We start from the raw sequence: 6,504 nt of genomic DNA, 5'->3' as shown, positions 1-6,504 counted from the left end.
CTGGGGGATGCCAGGAGGAAAAGAATCTCTGCTCCAGGGAGGTGGGTCAGGGGCTGCAAGTGGCTGGGGCTGGGGGGAAGCTAGGCCAGCCCCTGCCTACCACCCAGAGGCAAATGATGGGGTGCGGGAGTGAGCAATCCATCCTTCCCCTCCCCTAGCACCTATCCTCCTGCCCCAGCTCACGGGAGGCCATGCGGGGTAGGACCCAGGCACTCCTCCAACCTCCCTGCTCGTCAGCTCTGCCCTCTGTGGTGGATCTGCCTGCTGCCTTGACCGCTCGGATGCGGAGGTCACAGACAGCTGATGGCACCCCTGCTCTGTGCAGTCCCCCCATCCTGCTGCCTCCCCCCACCGCTCCCTCGGATGGAGCTGCAACCATGACCCCTCGCCCTCTGCCTCGCTTAGTGCCTCTCGTGCTGGCCAGCTGTTGCCCTTCTCCCAGGCACGTGCCCCAGGCAGGATGGGTAGAAGGCCCATTCTACTCTTTAGACTCGAAACAGGGTGACCCCTTTGTGCTTCTTTGTCCTTGACTTGTGAGCTGCCTCCATCTCCACCTCCAGGCCTGCTGTGGCCTGTCATCACCCTTTCCAGCAGGAGGAGCGAGGGGGTTGCTCCCGCCCCGTGCCCCACTGCCCCGCATCCCCCTCTTGGAGCAGGGGATCATCGGCTCCAGTAGTACCCCCTTTTCCCCAACCCGTATGCCTCACCCAGCAGCCAGGTTGCTGTAGACGGGGATGGGCGACTGGCCAGCCCACGTGCGAAGAGCAGGAAAACTGTCCCAGATGGTGAGGAAGTTCCGGGCCTGGCTCACCCTGAACTCCTCCCCGAAAATCCCTTCTGTGTTTGCTCTGCACACTTCCTTGTTTAGCCAGCAGGCAGGGCCCCTCCTGGGCACTCCTGTGCTCAGAGGCCTGGCCACCTGCTCGGCGAATGATTAACCCCCCGGGGATGGGCAGTGGGTGTGTGAGGGCCTCAGTGTGGGATGGGAGTGCAGAGAGGCTGGCATGGTCCTCTGCCCCCAACGTGCTGCTGGGGGACAAAGTTCATGCCTCGGGGGTTTGGGCATAAACGGTGCTGGCCGTAGCGTGCGCCAGCCAGCGCCCGTGGCCGGGTGGGTAGCATCATCCCAACACCTGCAAAATCGACCTCTGTCCTTGCATGCCTCCCAAGCGCCTCTCTGAACCTCTCTTCCCCTGGCACCTCTGCTTGGCCCGGTGCCCCAGTCGGTGCCCATCATATGACTGGCTGGGTGTGCCCCTTGCAGGGGGCAATGCCAGTGGGCACCAGCTCCCGGGAAGGGGATGGACCTGCTCCCCCGCCAGAGCTCAAACCCAGCTGGTGTTCGTACAGCAGTAGTGACGGTGGAGTTACTGCTCCAGCAGGGATGGGCTCAGTGTTTGCTTTATCTATCCACACCTCTGCTTTGCCTCTTCCTCCCACACCCAGTGGCAGCTGGTTTCCCAGTAGCATGGGGTGAGAGGGGCACAGGTCACCATCTCAGACCAGGGCCTGCTCGGGCTGGCCACCCCCGGCCACCAATCTGCCCCCAAGGGCTAGTGAGCGAGAATCCTCCGGACTCCTCCTTGGCTCTTGTTTGGAGCTAGGCCAGCGGTGCTGGGAGACGGTCACAGCTCAGGGCAATTGGACCCGTGTATCCCCTCCAGCAAGCCTCCCCCCGCCCAAGGTTTCCGGCTCCCCGGCTGTCACCTGTCTCAGGTGGAAACACGGCTTGCTCCCTTCTGAGCGGGGTTTCTCCAGGCTCAACAGGTCCCTGCCTCCCCAGGTTAGGGGGCCTGCTTGCTCTCCCTTCTGCGCTGGCCGACAATTTGACTGCCTGCGTGCAAGCTGCCACCCTGTGCCAGCCACCTTGTGCCAGCCACCCTGTGCCAGCCAGCTACTTTTCTCCTTAAGGGAAAAGCTCTCCAGAGGCAATCTTAAAAAGCCCCATGCACATGCTAACACACTTCCCAGAGATCACCCGAACCCAGGCCTGGGCTCTGAGGAAGCAGGCTTTTGACCACCCCGCTCACCCAAAGGGTTTCAAGTTCACCCCCACTACAGCTCAGAACAAGCACATGCTCTCATGGGGTCTCGGTAGGAGGTTGGCGGTATTCCTGGAGATTTAATCACATGAAATAATCTTTAATTAAAGATTCAGCTTTAATTCCTGGAGACGCCAGGCCAATCCTGGAGGGTTGGCAACTGGGTAGGCCCAGTCCCTCCAGGGGTCCTGGCCTTTTGCTGGACCAGGCTGTTTATCTGAGAACCCTTCCTGTGTCCGTAGGTCCCTGGGGAAACTAGGCTGACCTTATAGATCCAAATCCCTCCGGGGGTGGCTTCAAAAGAGGCTGACAAGGGAGAAAGTACATTTGCGTCCCCCTCCTTCCAGAGGAATTCACCTGTACTCAGTGGCGGATTAACAAATTTGGTGCCCCTAGGCCCTCAAAAAATTGCCTCTCCCTCCCGCCAGCTCACCTCTGCTCCCCTGCTGCAAGCCTGGGAGGGAGGGGGGAGAAGGGGAGTTGTGGCGCGCTCGGGGGATGGCAGCGGTGGAGTGGAGGTGAGCTGGGGCAGGGAACCGCTCCCTGCCCCACCCAAGAGGCACTCCCCGCCCCCACTGGCCCCAGCTCACCTTTGCTCTTCTGCTCCGATCGCGCTGTTACTCTCTTCTCTCTCCCTCCCAGCGCTTTCGGGCCGCAAATCTGGGAGGGAGGTGGAAAGAGGGAAGCGTGGTGCGCCGGGGCGAGGAGACAGGCCGGAGATTTGGGGAAGGAGCTGAGTTGGGGAGGGGTCAGGAGCAAATTTGCCCCCCTAGGCGTAGGCCTTGTTGGCCTAGGCGATAATACGCCGCTGCCTGTACTCCATTGCATGTGTAATACCAGGGACCCCAGAGGTATTAACCCTAATGCAACCTGAACTTAATTGGCCCCCGACGGGGCTGCACCAAATGAAAGGGGCTAATGCCAAACTGCTGAGATGGCGCCTGCTCCTCGGGGGCATGACATGGACATGGTCCATGTGAGGAGGAGGGCCCGATGCCTTATCCCGGCAGGGGCCCTGGACTTCTGGCCAGTGGGAGGACAATGGGCTGTGAAGAGAGGAACCTGGTGACCTAACCAGCCAGTTCCAGCCAGAGGGGGACAGAAGAGAGGAGAGGAGGCCCAGGTGACTCTGTTTACCTGGATAGGTGAGGATGGACAGAGGCAGGGCTTGGGGGAGGCGATATCAGATACCCAGCTGGGAAGCACAGGGCCGGGCTTGGGACTGGAGAGAGAGAGACAGAGGTGCTAAGGCTCAGAGACGTGTGGCTCCAGGAGGTGGAGGGGCCTAACCCCCAAGAGAGACTGGACCTCCGAGAAGGGCTATCACTGCAGGGGGCTCCCCCCAGGGACTACGGGGCCAAAAGTGGGCACAACCTGTGAGTCCGTGACAGGCCCTCTGGCCCCTGCGTGTATCTAGCCAGCCACCAGGCCACTACCGGGTCCAGCTGCATCCTGGCTTTCTGTTTTTCTAGCCTTCCCTGCGATCTGCGGGTGCAATTGACTTGGGGGGTGGGGGGGTGACTGCAGCAAAGCTCAGGAGAGGGATGTTGACTTTGGGTGGATTTACCCACACACAATTACTTCAGCTCTGTGTGCAAAGTGGGCAATTGTGTGTGTAAATGGGGGGGGGGGGATCAGACAGGGCCTGCAGTAGTCTCCTTGTTGCCCATTTGACCCACCCGCCTGCTCCCCCCAGCCTCCTGTCCTCGTGCCTCCATCTGAGGCTGGCAAATCCAGTCCTGGGCCATCAGTCCAGTTCAGGAAGCACCTTCCTTGGGTGGGAGGAGGGGGCATGCTTTACGCTATCCCACAGCGGCTGCATGCAGGTGTGAACCTGTGTTCTGGGGCAATGGGAACAGGGCTCCATCCTGGGGAGCTAACAGCTCCCCCCCTCACCGCCCCGCCCCGATCACAAGGCAGTTCGTGCCAGCCCCAGGAGCGGCCACTGTGTGCGTTTAGCTCACTGGATCAGATGAAGGTGCCATTTAAAGTCTGCTCTTTGTTCCTACTCATCCAGGTAAGGAGAACAAACATGTATCCTGCGGAGAATGGGCGCGGACCAACTCCTGCCCTGGGGCGTGTGGGGATGTGTGACAAAGCGGGGTTTTATTCATCTAATTATGTTGCATGTGAGTCTTTCTGGCCTTACTGGGTGTACCTCAGTTTCTCCAGCGTCCTGCACCAATACTTAGGTGGTGGGAATTGGGAATGTGATTTTGCTGAGGCCCTCAGGGCAGGTGAGACTGCCCAGCTATTTGCACCTGTGTAACCTGAGACCCAGGAGGGAGGTGCAGCCAGGTGACGCCTTTGGCCTGGGGAAAGAGACAAAGGCCAGAGGAGAGGCTGGAGAGTTTCAGTTTGGAGCTGGCTGGGGAAACAGAGGGAGGCCCAGAACTGGGGTCCGCGCTCCCTACCCCCCAAGAGGGACCTGACTGAGGGGTCCTGTTCTTTGTACCTACAAGCTCTGTTTTGGACTGTGTTCCTGTCGTCTAATAAACCTTCTGTGTTACTGGCTGGTTGAGAGTCACGTCTGGCTGCGGAGTCGGGGGGCAGGGCCCCCTGGCTGCCCCAGGACGCTGCCTGGGCGGACTCGCTGTGGGAAGCGCACGGGGGGCAGGGGATGCCGAATGCTCAGACCCAGGAAGGTCAAAGCTGTGGACGCTTCTTGCCCTGGAGCCAGTCTGCTCCGAGAGAGGAGGCTCCCCACAGTCCTGCCTGGCTTCGTAGGGAGCAATTCTAGAGCATCCCCCAGTGACTCCGGGACAGGGTGTCAGCAGGGGTACAGGGTTCACCCCCAATGAACATGCCCCTGCCCCCTCTGCCCTGCACAAGGGCTGGGCTCCGTCCTGCCCATATAGGTAAAATCCACCTTCACAGGCAAGGGCAGGAAATGGTTTTCCTGCCAAACCAGTAAAACCACTAGCCCAGCCAGGTGAGCAGCAGGGAGACCGAAGGTGTCAAAGCAATGACACCTTCCCCCCCCCCTGCAGAGGGTATAGGACACACCCAGCTATGGGACATAGGGATGTGGACTGGAAGGATGGGGGAAGGGGGAACATGTTTGGCTATGGGGCACGGGGACAGGGACCGGGAGGGGGTTAGACCACACCTGGCTAGGGGCAGGGGGACAGGTGCTGCAGTGGGGTGGGACACACACCTGGCTATAGGGCAGGGGTATAGGTGCCCGAGTGGTTCACACACCTGGCTATGGGGCAGGGGGACAGGTGCTGGAGTGGGACCACACCTGGCTATGGGGCACAGGGACAGGTGCTGGGGTGGGACACACACCTGGCTATAGGGCAGGGGGACAGGTGCTGGGGTGGGACACACACCTAGCTATGGGTCAGGGGGACAGGTGCCGGGGTGGTGTGGGACCACACCTGGCTATGGGGCATGGGGACAGGTGCAGGGGTGGAGTGGGACACACACCTGGCTGTGGGACAGGGGGACAGGTGCTGGGGTGGGACCACACCTGGCTATGGGGCACGGGGACAGGTGCTGGGGTGGGACACACATCTGGCTATGGGGAGGGGGACTGGTGCTGGCGTGGGACACACACCTGGCTATGGGGCATGGGGACAGGTGCCAGGGTTGGACACATACCTGGCTATGGGGCAAGGGGACTGGTGCTGGTGTGGGACACACACCTGGCTATGGGGCACGGGGACAGGTGCTGGGGTGGGACACACACCTAGCTATGGGTCAGGGGGACAGGTGCTGGGGCGGGGTGGGACACAGCAGGCTATGGGGCAGGGGGACAGGTGCTGGGGTGGGACACACACCTAGCTATGGGTCAGGGGGACAGGTGCCGGGGTGGTGTGGGACACACACCTGGCTATGGGGCACGGGGACAGGTGCCGGGGCGGGGGACACACCTGGCTATGGGGCATGGGGACAGGTGCCAGGGCAGGGTGGGACACACACCAAGCTATGGGGCAGGGGGACAGGTGCCGGGGTGGTGTGGGACACACACCTGGCTATGGGGCACAGGGACAGGTGCCGGGGTGGTGTGGGACACACACCTGGCTATGGGGCACGGGGACAGGTGCCGGGGCGGGGTGGGAAGCACACCAGGCTATGGGGCAGGGGGACAGGTGCCGGGGTGGGACGGGACACACACCTGGCTATGGGGCGCGGGGACAGGTGCCGGGGCGGGGTGGGACACACACCAGGCTATGGGGCAGGGGGACAGGTGCCGGGGCGGGGTGGGACACACACCTGGCTATGGGGCATGGGGACAGGTGCCGGGGCGGGACACACTCCTGGCTATGGGGCGTGGGGACAGGTGCCGGGGCGGGGTGGGACACACACCTGGCTATGGGGCAGGGGGACAGGTGCCGGGGTGGGGTGGGACACACACCTGGCTATGGGGCGTGGGGACAGGTGCCGGGGCGGGGTGGGACACACACCTGGCTATGGGGCGTGGGGACAGGTGCCGGGGCGGGACACACACCAGGCTATG

This window comes from Gopherus evgoodei, chromosome 3 (assembly GCF_007399415.2).
Source record: "Gopherus evgoodei ecotype Sinaloan lineage chromosome 3, rGopEvg1_v1.p, whole genome shotgun sequence".
NCBI classification, from domain to species: Eukaryota; Metazoa; Chordata; order Testudines; family Testudinidae; genus Gopherus; species Gopherus evgoodei.
Note: the sequence above shows the minus strand (reverse complement) of the source record.